At 47.8% G+C, this 15,001-nt stretch overlaps 1 pseudogene; it reads right to left on the bottom strand.

Annotated features, from left to right (window-relative positions):
• Positions 1-2,296: 2,296 nt before the first annotated feature.
• Positions 2,297-3,197, bottom strand: LOC148214739 (proto-oncogene Mas-like; annotated as a pseudogene).
• Positions 3,198-15,001: the final 11,804 nt, after the last annotated feature.

The raw sequence follows: 15,001 nt of genomic DNA on the forward strand, positions 1-15,001 counted from the left end.
AATTCACCCTGTATCATTATATATCTGCCCATAGAATCCTTTTTTGTCTTTATTACATTGAAACCGCATTTCTTTGATATTATAATCGACATTCCTCTTGCTTTGGAGGTCCCATAGGCCTTTTCATAAACAGCTGACCATCTTAACTTAAGTTCACTTATGCCCTCTTTCACCTGACATGTCTCTTGTAAAAATATTGCATCTGCTTTATCTCTGTGCAGTAATGCTTCCACCCTCTTCCTTTTGATCCTAGCCCTTTAACATTTAAAGTTGTAAACCTTAACCAATTATCCATAAAGTTTGTGAAATCGTTCTTAACTGGTCCTTTAAGGTGAAACTCTTAACTAACATCTTATTCCCCAGTCTCTCTTCTCCCCCCCCCATACCCACACGAAGAAACTTCCTCCCTCTTCCAGAGGTTAATAACCTCTCCCATAGTTCTTATGAACTCTTTAAGGGGGGAGAAGGCGGTTCCCCGGTTTAGGAGTAACAGCAACATTTCCAGTTCTTCTTCTCCCAGTCCATCTCTCTCTCTTTTTCCTTTTCCTTATACTATTTTCCTATATACACTAGTAGCCAGATTCATAGCAATCCAGAACATACTTATTCTTGAAAAAGTCCTGTGTCTTTTGGAAAAATAAGTATATTCTTTTGAATCACCATTTTTGTAACCCCAAATATCTACAACCCATAAGTTATCCATCTTTTTGTTAAGTAATTAGATAAACAGACAAGACCTTCATGGGGATGTTGATAGTTTGATATCAAAGAGAAAAGTTAATTGGTGGAGTTTGCAAAATAAGGACTGTAAAATGAAACAGAAACACAATGGGGTATTATATGTTTCTTTAAAGATGGACCTGGGTGACAGAATCTTGCCAGCCTGATTGTGCTTATCTCCCCTTCCTCTTATACACCAGTGAATCAAGGAGTCTTCTTCTCAGAGCTTAAAGAATGCTTCATCCATAATCATTCTTGGATATTTCCCTGTGGAAATATGTAGGAAAGGTGCAATTTTCATAGTATAGATTAATGTCACTTCCACATAACCTATGACCTTGGAAAGCTAAGAAGGGTTACACCTGTTTAGTGTATGAATGGGAGACCAACACTGTCATTGAATTCTCCAACAACATTTTTCCTATGAACAGTTTTCATAATCAGAAGAACGGTTGAGTTTTATTTCTGTTGATAATGGTTTTTCCCCTTAAATTGCAGTGTCCTGGATTGTCCTCCTAAACCACTGATCTCAACGTCTCCTAAACAAACAAACAGTTCTTGCACAATGGAACAACAGTTTAATTTTTCAGAAGGTAGGAACAGCATGTAAACTATATTATACAATATTTTCCTTTCCTTTGTGGCTCCTACTAATAAAGAAGACCTCAAGTGTTCAAGATGCATAATTAGTTTATTCCAGAGTTCAAACTCTAGCACCAGATCACGAGTCCCCATTGTTTTTTCCCCTGAGGGTGGTGTGGGGGATGATGGGAGAAATGGCATTTTGAAAACATTCAGTGGGTGCATTCACAAAATGTCTGCTGAGGGAATTAGTCATTCAAAAAACAGCTCTCCTGGAGAATGTAAGAACACCAGCGCTCTGATACCTGCCACTTCCTCTGGGTAACATCATCCCAGAATGGTCTTTTGGGGGGACAGAAGGGATGAATTCAACCTCCATGTCCTTTAAGAGAACTTTCACCAAAGTTATGTTATTGCAAACCCAAATGCATTTCTGAAAATTAAGAAAAAGCAAGAGTGGGAAGTATAGTTTCCCTTTCAAAATGGTTGGTTTTAAATTAATTATCAGGTTATAAAATTCTGGGGCAGAAAGCCTAGAGAACAGATCAATTCTGACTGGTACATGGACTTTGCTGGGTAACTGACTGTGAGGATATAATAGCTAGGAAGATCAAGGCATTTTAAACAGTGTTTGGAGCATTTTAATTTGTGCTTGCAAAGGAGCAAAGGGCGAGTGCAGAAATTTGAAGATTAGGACATCATTCCATTCAGCTGCTCCCAGCTAATGACTAAGATCGAAGACGAGTTTAACACATTTAATCCATGTGTTATCTCCTCACGTCATCTCAATAGGATCTGTTTGAAATGTCTTGGAGAGACCTGACTATGATGGTTGAGGAAGTGACAGACTAATTTCCAAACTTCCTTGGCATTAAATGTCTGGTAATCCTGTATTTGCCACAACAGGTTTGTCTGAATGAAACATCAAGTCCTGGATATTAACCAGAGAGCTATAGAAAGACAAAAGATTTTCAATTGTGTGAGAACTTCATAACTAGATGTCAACCTGGACCTCTGGTTGCTCTTCATTCTCTTCTTCTTCCTTGAAAACTCTCTGGAGGATGTTTTTTAGGTTGGACGTAGAATGAAGTTCCTTCTTTCTCCCCAGCAGAAAATAGATCAGTGATTTAACATTGCTATTTAGACAGGCACATAAGCAGACATATGTAAATAAATTGAAAGATTTCTGAATGGAAATAATCTCAATGAGAAAAATGATGATTGTTGGAAAAGATGAGGAAGAAAAACAGGGCAAGCAAGATGGCGATGAGAAGCTTCTCTCGCCTCTTCCTCCATGATTTAAGGTAGCCTTTGATGAAGAGGGCCAGACTGGAGACCAGCATGAGTTGGAAGCAAATGGTGGTACTTATGAAAATGTTGTCGATTAGGCATAAGTTTCAATCAGATTTAACCAAAATCAGGGTGTAATGAATTGTGCAGTGGAGGAAAGAGACTAGCCATGTAACAGCACACAGCATGGTAGACAAGTATGGAGGCCGATGGCATTGATACCAAATTGGGAAGAAGATAGACAAACACCGGTCAATGCTGATGATTGTCAGAAGAAATTGAACAGTGTAGTAAGTGCATATGAAGCATTCTGCAATTTCTGTGGTGGAATGCCCAGTTGTTATGACCAGAATTGCATGCAGAAATAGGGATATGAGGGTCCCACTGTCAGCCACAGATAAATTGAGGATATAGACGGTGAAAGGGTTCCTCTTAATCTGGGAACCCAAAACCCGGATGACAATTCCATTTCCAATAACCCCTGGAATACAGATTAAAATTATTAAAGAATAAAGGAGTATTCTCAGATATCCATGCTCATGAATGATGCCTTTTGAGTATATGGCATGAGTGTCATTGTGTTCAATATAACTGAATGCCAAATTTCCCAAAAGTCATCAAATGTCATTTGCCTGTTTTGGTTTTTCCAACAGGTATGGTGGAAGATGTGTGGGAAATTTCACAGAATATCTTCAGCAGAAGTCATCTGGGTTATGGTTTAGGGTACTCCTGCTTTGGTTCTTGCTCAAAAAGGCAAATGTTGAGACAACAATGCCAGTAGATTATTATTCTCTTCCATCAGTTTTCAGCCCTAGGGCTCCATTCATCATCTGACACGTATAACTTTTCAGAATTAAGAACTTGACTCTCACAAAGTAAAAGACTTGTTTCACCGCAGTTCCATACATGAAAAGCAGAAATAACTCACGGAGGTCAGCTTGTTTTGTCACTTTGCCAGATAAAAGAGGAAATCCCTTTTGGTTTGATAGGAAGTTTGTTTTTCTTCTGCTTCTTCACAAGAACTGTATAATATGAAAAATGAAAAGAAAACAAACAATGTTCATACAATCACTCTAATGGCAAACCATATGGATCTCTCCATTTCTATTTTAAAGTGTAATCAGAACTGCTGTACAAATTATTAATAATAATTCTTATTCTTCTCAAATGATCACTTTGGGACCACATATAAACAACAGAATGTTTCATGATATTCTGGTTGGTTTATATTGGGTCAGAGCTGAACCTCACAGGAGAAGAAAATGTCCATTGGAATCACTAACGGATTCTTTGTTTTTATACGTGATAACAGCAGCAAGACTTTTATGTACACATAAGTGGAAAGATGTGCCATTCCCTACAATAGAAGAAGGGATGGTGCGATTGATGGAGCTGGCTGAGATGGTGAAATTGGCAGCTTTGATGAGAGAAGAGACATTGATTGATTTTAATGCTGATTGGAAACCCCTTTTGGACTTTTGTGTGAAAAAGAAAAAATGAAATCATGATATATGGATTTGACATTTAGAAATAATAGTAGACAATAGAAAAAAATGGAAGTTATGTTCTACACTTGGAGTAAGAGCTTAAAGCAAATTTATCTGTTGTAAAAGAAAGTTGGAAGCCATCTTTCTTTTGTATTTCTGTTTCTTTCTACACTTTTGTTTTCTTTTTCATTCTTTAACTTTTTCTTTTTTCTACTTTCTATCTTAATTATTAGTTCTGGTTAGTTTTTATTTTGGTCTTAAAAATCTAATAAAGTTATTTGAAAAAAAAGAAAAAGGAATCACTACCTGATTTACTTCTGCCCTACTAAATATTTCTACTTATGTGAAATCTCACATGGTTGGTGACAGTTTAACAAGGGGTTTAACAGGCCACTGAATTTGAGTTTCACATTTTTTTTTTTTTTTAATCAGTGTAAACATTAGCTGGAGCTGGCATCCTCATGAAGAACAGAGCAAATCTTCCCAGCAAAGGAAGAACATTCTTCCAACTGGGAGGGGGATTTTATTTCCTGAGATGGGGTGGGGCATTGGGGAGTGGGAGGTGCATGTTTAGAAAGTCCTCTCGTTATTTACCAGCTGCTTCCACTCACTGCTGTGGAAGGAAAGAGGTCTAAAAACTCCTTGGCAGGGTTGGTGGGTTGGTTTCTCTAGGAACGGGGAAGGGTCAGATGGAAGCTTTGTGGCCCAGTCACAACAAGGGATGAATGGGATTGTTGGTTTCTGTGCTAGGGAGAGAAATTGAGACGATGGGAAGTGGGAAAGGGAAGTATTTCCTCTTCTGCTCCAATCTGGGCTCCTCTGAATGGAAATACAAATAATCAGGAAAAAGAAGAGAAAAGGGAACTTTCCTGTAAGGCTGTCCAACATTTCTGCATGAGCAAAAAGAAGTGGCAAAAAATCACCCTGGGGTAGTTGTTTCAGGAGGCTTCGAGAATTTGGGGATTCAACATTGAAATGGCTCTATGTATCCATGGGTGAATGTAAAGGCCTCTGATCTTGATCTGAATTCTAGGCAGAACATTATTTGTGATACCATTTATTATATTCTTCCATCCTTGATGTACTTGGAGTTTTATTTTATTTTATTTATATTGATTGATTGATAGACCTATAGGAAGGTGTCAGCCCTTTGAGGCAGGGCAGGACAGGAAACAGACACTGGAAGAAATACTGGAACTGGAGTAATATTGGCTATAATAAGAACATCTTGAAAGTCTGACAGCATTTCCCCTCCCCTCCCTCTTATACCAAAGATGTTCTCCAAAATCTTGGTGTTCTTCTACTGTATATCCTGTCAGGCCAAGGTTCTAGGTAGCTATCTTCTCACTAAGCTAAGCTAAGCTAAGCTAAGCTACGCTACAGTATAAGACAAAATAATAAAATAAAATAGTAAAATAAAATAAAGTATGTTGTTCAGTCATTAAGTCATGTCCGACTCTTCGTGACCCCATGAACCATATTGCGCCAGGCCTTCCTGTCCTTCACTGCCTCCCTGAGTTTGCTCAGTTTCATGCTCATTGCTTCAGTGATGCTATCTAACCATCTCATCCTCTGCCGTCCTCTTCTCCTTTTGCCTTCAATCTTTCCCAGCATCAGGGTCTTCTCCAAAGAGTCCTCTCTTTGCATTAGGTGACCAAAGTATCTGAGCTTGAGCTTCATTATCAATCCTTCCAATGAGCAATCAGGGTTGATTTCCTTTAAGATTGACTGGTTGACCTCCTAGCAGTCCAGGGGACTCTTAAGAGTCTTCTCCAGCACCACAGTTCAAAGGTATCAATTCTTCGGCGGTCAGCCTTCTTTATGGTCCAGCTCTCACAGCCATACAATGAAACAATAGCCATATACAACAGTATATAAGCCACCTTAAAATGTAAGGACATATTTTTGCAGTTATGTAAAATGAGTAATTACTTGAGTTGAGAAAGTAATGAATATGGGGGAGAAAGAGCAGGGACAAGGGGAAAAAAAAGGAATAAACAAAGCGAAAAGGCAAAAACATTTGGTAGGATAGGAGACAATTATTGAAATAACTCTGCTGTCTATGACCTGAAAAAATGTAATCAGGGAGTGCAGTTGCCCAACATCAGAAATATCCAGAGACGTTGCTCCAGAATGAAAATGAGGAGCTTAGAATTGGGTCATGGGTGGGGAAAAAGTTAGTAGGAGAAGAGGAGGACCAAAAAAGGGTACCTTCACAAACCTTCTGACAAATATTGTAAGGGAAAGGATGTTCTTGAGAAGTAACCACTTCTGTCTAGAACATCAGGAGCAGATTTGTGAGTCACTGCAGATTAGGACTTGATAAGGGCTGTGGGACCAATGATCAGGCCTAAGTCCCCACTAAAGGAGGATTGGCCCTGTGCTAATAATTCATGGTGGTACAAGTTGGAAATGCCATAAGCACATGTGAGGAAAATGCATCTTTGGGTGAAAGAAGTAAGTTTTTAGAGGTGTCAGATGAATGGGATCGCCTTAATAAATTGAAATATAAAGGAATGTGCGGCACCCTTGAAGCTGGCTGGTTGGAAAGAATTCATCTAACTGGTGTGAACTGGGGTGATTGCAAAAAGCCTCATCTAAAAGCCCTATCACAAACCTCCCAATATACAAGGGATCTATCTCACAGTTCTTCCTGGCATTTGGACTGACTTGAACTCCCTTGTTACTTCCTCTTAGCAAAAGCAGATTTATGGGTCACTGCAGATCAGGACTTGATAAGGGCTGTGGGATCTGTAAGGTTTGCCCCGTTCGACAGAGAAACCCCATGACACGTGTGGTTCACAGAAGAGGTTTACTCATGCGTAACGTAGTGGTTACAAGCAAAGCCAGGATTGGCTTGGTACATTTGCATCACTCGTTATATTCCCCCCTTCCCGGGCTTTTTTCGCCCCGCGATCGCGTTACCGCTGCGGATTATCGGCCCCCCAATAATCCCCCTTAATTGTCCATGATGGCAGGTTCGGCCAGGGTCCATTGTCCTAGATTGGCAGTCCCCTCCAGCATGGGTTGGTTCCCCCCCGTTACGTGCAAGCCCAAGGGTTCTGAGTTGCGTGGTGATCTTGTTTCGCTGCCTGCGGCCCCGTTCATTGTTGGCTCGCGCCGTTATCAGTGTATAGTTAAAGCTTCCGCTGCAGTTTTCCTGTTTGGCTGGGCGCAGGTGGCCCATTAATTAGCGGCGCTTTCAGTTCCTCTTTCCCTCAGCTAGCCACCGCCGGCGGAGTTCGTGCAGTGTGGCTGCAAGCTTCCCCGAAGCACCGTGCCAGCCAAACCTGACATACCGCCCCCCTGAAAACAAATCCCCCCCAACTTTATTTCGGTTTCCCAGGGTATTTGTTGTAAAAGTCCCGCACTAGGTCCAGCACTTTTATGTGGGCTTTGCTTACCCATTTGCTGTGGGACTTGGGAAAATGTTTCCATTGCACCAGGAGCTGGACCTGCCCCTTGTGCCTCCTGGCGTCCAGTATCTGGTTGATCTCGAAGTGCTGCTCCCCACCGACCATGATGGGTGGTGGCACCACCTCTGCCTTGTGCCAGGCGTTCCCCGGCTGGTGCAGCTTTAGCAGGCTGCAGTGGAACACTGGGTGGATCTTCCCGAGGCTTTTCGGGAACGTCAGCCTGACGGTTACCGGATTGATGACCTCTGCGATGGGGAATGGCCCCACGAATCTCGGGATGAGTTTCTTCGATGTCTGGTGTGTCTTTAGGTTTTTGGTTGACAAATACACCTGGTCCCCCACTTTCCACTGCCCCTCGGGGAGTCTCTTGCGGTCCATGTGTTTTTTGTAGTCGGCTTTGGCTCTTTGCAATGCCGCGTGTGCCGCCCGCCGGATGGCGTCGATTTGGGCGAACCAGGCATCCAGGGAGTTGATTTGGGATGCCGGCTGAGGCAACTCTGGCATGGGGATAAAGTCTCTCCCGGTGGCTACTTTGAACGGGGAAAAGCCATAACTTTTGTGGACGGCGTTATTGTAGGCTACTTCCGCGAATGGCAGTAGCTCTGCCCAATCGTCCTGTTGGTGTCCCACGTAGCAGCGCAGGTACTGCTCGAGCCCCCCATTCAGGCGTTCCGTGGCTCTGTCCGTCTGCGGGTGCGCCACGGAGGAAAGGGCTTGCTTCGTCCCCACCCGCTTCAGGAACTCCCTCCAGAACCACGCGATGAAGTTGCTGCCCCAATCGCTGATGACCCGTCGGGGCGCACCGTGCAGCCGGTAAACATGCTGCACGAACAGCCTCGCCAGCCTCTCTGCCGTGGGGACTCGCCGGCATGCTACAAAGTGTGCTTGTTTGGAGAATAAGTCCGTGACCACCCAAATGGCGGTCTTCCCCTTACTCTCCGGGAGCTCTACTATGAAATCCATGGCGATCTCTTGTCATGGGCCGTCGGGGTCCGCTACCAATTGGAGTAGCCCCCTAGGCTTGCTTTTAGCCCCTTTCGCCGTCGCGCACACCGGGCAACCCCCCGAGTATACCTCCACGTCCTTCTGGAGCGTTGGCCACCAGAACTGCCGCCGAATTAAGTGGAGCGCCTTCACGAAGCCGTAATGCCCCGCATTCTGGCTGTCGTGGGCTCTTTCCATGACCCCCCCGTCGGCACTTTTCGGGCACGTACAGCTTCCCTTCGTTCCGCCACAACCCCCCCTGGCTGGTTAGCACGTCTTGGTTTTGCTTGAGCCAAGCGTCCCGCTCCGCCGCTTCCACAAACTCTTGCTTTAGCTCAGGCACTGCGTCCCGCCGCTCCCCCTTGGTCTGACTCCAGGTTACCGCCTTTGCAGCCAGCCTGCTGGCGGGGATGATGGAGTCCACGATTTCCTCTTGCAGGCTGGCATGCTGGGGCATGCGAGACAACCCATCTGCCAGGAAGTTACGCTTCCCGGGGATGTGTTTTAGGGTGAAACTGAATCTCCCGAAGTATTGGGACCAATGCGCTTGTTTGGGGGATAGCTTATGCGGGGTCTTCAGGGCCTCGAGGTTCTTGTGGTCCGTCCACACCTCGAATGGTTCGGCTGCCCCCTCCAATAGATGTCTCCACGTGGTTAGCGCCCACTTGACCGCGTACGCCTCTTTCTCCCACACCATCCACCTTCTCTCTGTCTCTGTGAATTTGCGGGAGGCGTAGGCGCACAGGTGGATGGCCCCCTCCGGGCTGGGTTGGAGCAGGACCGCCCCCGTTGCCACATCTGATGCGTCTACTTGGATGATAAACTGCTGATCTGGGTTGGGATGGCGCAGGATCGGCTCCGCTGTGAACTGCCATTTTAGCTCCTCAAACGCCCCCTGGCATTCCGCTGTCCACGCAAGTGCCATGCTGGGTTTGGGGGGCTTCCCGCTGCCCTTGGTTTTTAGTAAGTCCGTCAGGGGAAGAGCGATTTGGGTGAAGTTCGGGATGAACTGCCTGTAGAAGTTCGCAAATCCCAAGAAGCTTTGAAGTTGCCTCTGGGTTCGCGGCGCTTCCCAGCCCAGGACATCTTTCACTTTCGCCAGGTCCATCTCAATCCCCCGACTGGATATACGGTAGCTGAGGTAATCCAGCTGCTCCCGATGAAACTCGCATTTTGATAGCTTCGCGTACAGCTGCGCCTTCAGCAGTCTCTGGAGCACCGTGCGCACCAGGCTCACGTGCTCCGTCAGGGTTTCGGTGTAGATGAGGATGTCGTCCAGGTAGACCAGGACGCCCCGGTAGAGTAGGTCGTGCAGCACCTCATTTATTAGCTGCATAAACACCCCCAGGGCCCCTTTTAATCCGAACAGCATCACAGAAAACTGGTAGCTTCCGAGCAGCGTGTTGAATGCCGTCTTCCACTCATCTTCTGCGCGGATCCTAACCCTAAAGTATGCTTCGCACAAGTCCAGCTTTGTGAACACCCTCCCCTTGGATAGGTGCAACATTAGGTCCTTCATCAGGGGGAGGGGGTATTTGTACTCGGTGCTGATTGCATTTAGCCCCCGGTAGTCCACGCATATCCGGAGCAGGCCATCCTTCTTCTCCCGGAATAGTACCGGGGCCGCTAATGGTGACTTCACAGGTTGGATGTATCCCCGTGCCAGGTTCTTGTCTATGAACTCCCAAAGGGCACCCATCTCCTTCATTGACGGAGTACATTTTCGGCTTGGGCAGCTTTGCCCCTGGCTCTAGCTCAATGGCGCAGTCACTGGGTTGGTGTGGAGGGAGCTGGTTGGACTCCTTCTCCCCGAACGCCGCCGTCAGGTCCCGGTATTGTCTCGGGATGCCGCCGCTCGCCGTGGTTTCCCCGGACTCTGGCCCTTGTCCCTCAGTCGTCCCGCTGGTCGCTGCTACCTGCCTATGCCTCGGGATCGCCGCGAGCCTCCGGGTCTCCAGCGCTGCCGTTGCTGCAGTCGCCGCCCGGGTCCTGACCTCCGTCTGCTCCTGCCTCGTCTCCCCATGCCTCGGATCCTCCACTTGCCTGTCTGTGGCCGCGGCCATGCCCGTCGCCGCTGGCCGGTCCCATCTGCTCTCGCACTCCACCGGCTCCTCGACCCCGAATCGTACCGCCTCTGCCGCCCAGTCGACACGTGGGTTCTGTCGCCGCAGCCATGCCAAGCCGATTACCACCGCGTAGTCGGCGACCGGGACCACCACGAACCTTAGTTCTTCCCGGTGATTCCCGATTGTCATCTGGACCGGCTCAGTGTAATACTGAGCCACCCCCCCCGCCAGCGAGCCGTCTAACTGGCTGAATGCGATGGGTTCCCGGAGGCGCCGCAGCTGTAGGCCGAGTCCCGAGACCACAGCTGGGTGCATCAAGCAGTGGGTACAGCTTGAATCCAGCAGCGCCCGCAGCTGTGCCTCCCCTCCGGATCTCACCCCCTGGATGCGTATCCTCACCCGGAACGGAGGGCAGTCCTCATCCCCGATTGGGTTCGCGTGCCTCGGTTCCCCTGCTCGCACTGGGACGCCGTTCAGTGCGAGTACACCTCGTTTCCCGCCAGCTGCGAATCCTCCCCAGAGGACACCGTCTCCGGGGTCGACCACCCCATTCGGCCTCTTTCGGTCACCGCTGCCACTGTACTCTTCCACAGTCGGTCGCCTGCCCTTTTTCCAGTAGGATGCGGGGGCTTGACTTCGGAGCGTGGTGGGGCTCCTTCCCGCTCTGTCGGGCACTGCGCCACCCGGTGGCCTCTGCCCCTGCACCGGAAGCACAGGTTCGGGGTTTGGGTTGCCTCTCGCCCCCCGGTGGATGGCCGCCGACTGCTCTGCCTCTCCTCTGAGGGTCTCTCCCTCGGCCAGTCCCTCGTCTGATCCCGCCACCTCGCGCTCTGTTGAATCTGCCGCCACGCCGACTCCGCCGTTCCGGCCAGCCAGATCCAATCTTTCACTGTGGATGGGTCATCCCATCCCAGCCCCTGCTCCAGGATCTCCGGATTGAGCCCCCTCTTAAAATACTTTACCCTCAGGGACTCCGGCCAGTCTGTGAGCTTCTCTACCAACCTCCGGAACTCCAAGGCGTACTCGGACACCGACTTGTCCCGCTGCCTAAAGTGCAGGATGTCGTCCTCGGCCCGCTTGGCACTCAATGTGTCCTCGGACCTGTCCCGGAGCGCCTGCATGAAGTCCGGGAAACTCCTCAGTTCCGCCGCGTTGGCGTCGTACAGTCCGATCACCCAGCTAGCCACTTGGCTGTCTAACAGCTCGGCCACGTAGGATACTCTATCTTCATCCCTAGCGAATAGGTGACCACCCCTCTCCATGAAACCCCTGACGTGCGTCAGGAAGTGCGGCAGCTATTCAGGATCCCCCGAGAACTTCCCGGTGATGCCTTGAAGTCTCAGGGCGTCAGCCGCCCGTTGGTCCATCGACCGGGGCACCGGGGGCGGTACCAGCTGGGGTACCGGGCTGCCACCCCTGTTGCTTGCGCCATCGCTTGCCGCCGACGGCCCCGCTCCCCGCAGCAAGGTCTGGAGCATCGCCTCCACGGAGTCTAGGCACCGCTCGATCCTCTCCTCCAGCCGAGCGAACTTTTCGTCCCACTTGCGATTCCGGTGCCCCGAGCCCTGGGTCATCATGACCCCCGAGATGTCTGGCCCCTGGTTCATGCATATCGACCACCGCTCTGGTGGAGGGTCCCCGGCCCTGGCCGCCGCCCCGTTGCTCCCGGGTGGCTCCGTCCGTCCCTCCTCGAGTACGGGTTTCTCGTGCTCCAGCTGACCCACGGATTCCTCATCACTGGTCATGCCTGTGTTAGAAAAAGGAAACGCTCCTCGGTGGCACCGGGTAGCGTTAACGGTGAGTACTGGCTTTATGTAAGGTTTGCCCCGTTCGACAGAGAAACTCCCGTGACATGTGTGGTTCACAAAAGAGGTTTACTCATGCATAACGTAGTGGTTACAAGCAAAGCCAGGATTGGCTTGGTACATTTGCATCACTCGTTATATTCCCCCCTTCCCGCGCTTTTTTCGCCCCGTGATCGCGTTACCGCTGCGGATTATCGGCCCCCCAATAATCCCCCTTAATTGTCCATGACGGCAGGTTCGGCCAGGGTCCATTGTCCTTGATTGTCAGTCCCCTCCGGGGTGGGTTGGTTCCCCCCCGTTACGTGCAAGCCCGAGGGTTCTGAGTTGCGTGGTGATCTTGTTTCGCTGCCTGCGGCCCCGTTGTTTGTTGGCTCGCGCCGTTATCAGTGTGGAGTTAAAACTTCCGCTGAGGTTTTCCTGTTTGGCTGGGTGCAGGTGGCCCATTAATTAGCGTTCCTCTTTCCCTCAGCTAGCCACCGCCGGCGGAGTTCGTGCAGTGCGGCTGCAAGCTTCCCTGAAGCGCCGTGCCGGCTGAACCTGCAGGATCAATGGTCAGGCCTGAGCCCTCACTAAAGGAGGATTGGCCCTGTGCTTACAACTCACAGTGGTACAAGAAGGAAGCGCTATGAGGCACATGATAGTGGATTCTTCAGAAACACCCACACAGGCTCCAGACAGATGCGAGAATCAGTTGGGGCCACTGGTGCATTTATGGCAAACAGGTTGGCAGGAAGATACAGGTGGTTATGTTGGCTAAGATTTACAGTGCTGAGGAAGTACTTCTAGAAACGGTTGTCTCCTCCACCCAACTGATTTTTTTTATAACTGGTCATCCGTGATGGATACCTTTCTGTAAGAAATCATATTATCAAAAGACGTAACAATTGTTGATAAGAAAGGCAAACAAGTCTGGATAGTGGACATTGCAATACCTGGAGATAGCAGAAGAGAAGAGGAAGAGCTGGAGAAAATCACAAAATATAAAGACCTGCAAATAGAGGTAGAACGACTCTGGCAAAAGAAAGCCAAGATTGTACCAAGTGTAATAGGTGTCTTGGGTGCAATCCGAGGACATCTGGAGCACCACTGGAGCACCATCGGCATTGATAAAATCACCATCCATCAATTGCAAATGGCAGCTTTACTTGGAAGAGCTCCCACCTTGTGATGATACGCTTAACACCATCAAACAACAACATCTGCCTATCCAACTTGCTTACTTTATTGTAACTCAAACAGCAACTTGAGACTTTATGATTTGAGAAACTGAACCTAGAGGAGACTAATGATTCCAGGCAGAAAGGGAAAAGGAAAAAAAAAATCCTCTTGTTTTTGATCAGCTCTTGGAACTTGCAAAATGACAGAAAACGCTTTGACATTTGTTCCTGGTTGTTTGATGTGGGAGTGATATAATCCTCAAGTGACCTATTCTGCTCAGAATAAAATTGATTTTATCTCCACCTTTGGTGTGATTTATTGGGCTATAGCACACCAGGCAATGAACACCGCTTTTTGGAACAACAACAGTAACCACAGATCTTGCTCTATCAAAAACAACCTTGGGAGAGTTCACATTCACTGCTAAACCAGAGTTGATGGCATAAATCTCAGTTGGCTGGGTTCACCCAATATGCTAAGCCATTAAACATGGTTTATATAGAAAGCACAGCCACACTCTGGCTTAGTGTAATGTATAAACTCAGCTGGGGAAAAGGCAGAGAATGGGCCACATAGCATGCTGTACAGTGTTCTAGAACTTGGGTAGAACAACCTAGATGGAGCATGATATGTTTGTTTGTTTGCAAAGGAGGCTTCAGGTGGCTCCCAAATGGTCTGTGTGAACCCTTGAGGCATCTTTCACAATGTTCAACCATACTACAGAGGCTTGACTGGCCAAGTCCCTTTTATTCACCGAGCTTCCGATTTTTGGACTGCACCAGGAATCAAACATCAGAAAATCTTTTGAGCCTCTCATTTCTGAAAACAAAGACCCTACTGAAATCTGCCTTACAGTCTCTAAAGTTTCTTTGCTCTGTAAAAGAAGATTTTGCTTTTCTGCCTCATGCTAAAAATTTCTTTTTGCTTTCTCGTGGTGGTGTTTTTGAGCATCGTTTAATGTTGGAGGTGGTGGACGGATTCTTTTCCATTACAATTCTTTCAGTCCCAGTGCAGTCTCCAGAGCTCCCATGTTTCCTAGCCTGAGAAAGCTTAATTGGACAAGTGTCCTCTCCTGCCTTGCTTTGGGACCAAATTGGACTGCGAGAAGGCAGAGAGGCAGCAGACCTCTTGAAGGTGATCATGCAGAGAGAGTCGGGACAGTCCAATCCAGGCCTTCACCCCCTGCTCACCAAGTAAGTGGAGGACCTCCATGTTCCACCCATGACAAGTTCTCTGAAATTCTCCTCTCTTTGGACAAAAATGTTGAAAACATTTTTCTTCTTCAGATTACATGAGAAATGTTTGGAAGGAAATTCAGGGAGATGATCATGGACCCACCACACTTTTTTCAGAGGGTGTGAAAGAGAAATTTAAAAAGAGACCCCCAGAATCTCCATCATAAGGCATGGAGACTTACTGCTCCTTTCAGGAATCATCTCCTTCCAGCCATAAAAAAAGTCCTTCAAGATTTTCAGTGTTTGGTTGAAGCAATC

The sequence above is a fragment of the Python bivittatus genome, unplaced genomic scaffold (genome assembly GCF_059951505.1).
Source record: "Python bivittatus isolate LINGU-HERP-01145 unplaced genomic scaffold, Pbiv_v1 ctg000590_np1212, whole genome shotgun sequence".
NCBI lineage: Eukaryota > Metazoa > Chordata > Lepidosauria > Squamata > Pythonidae > Python > Python bivittatus.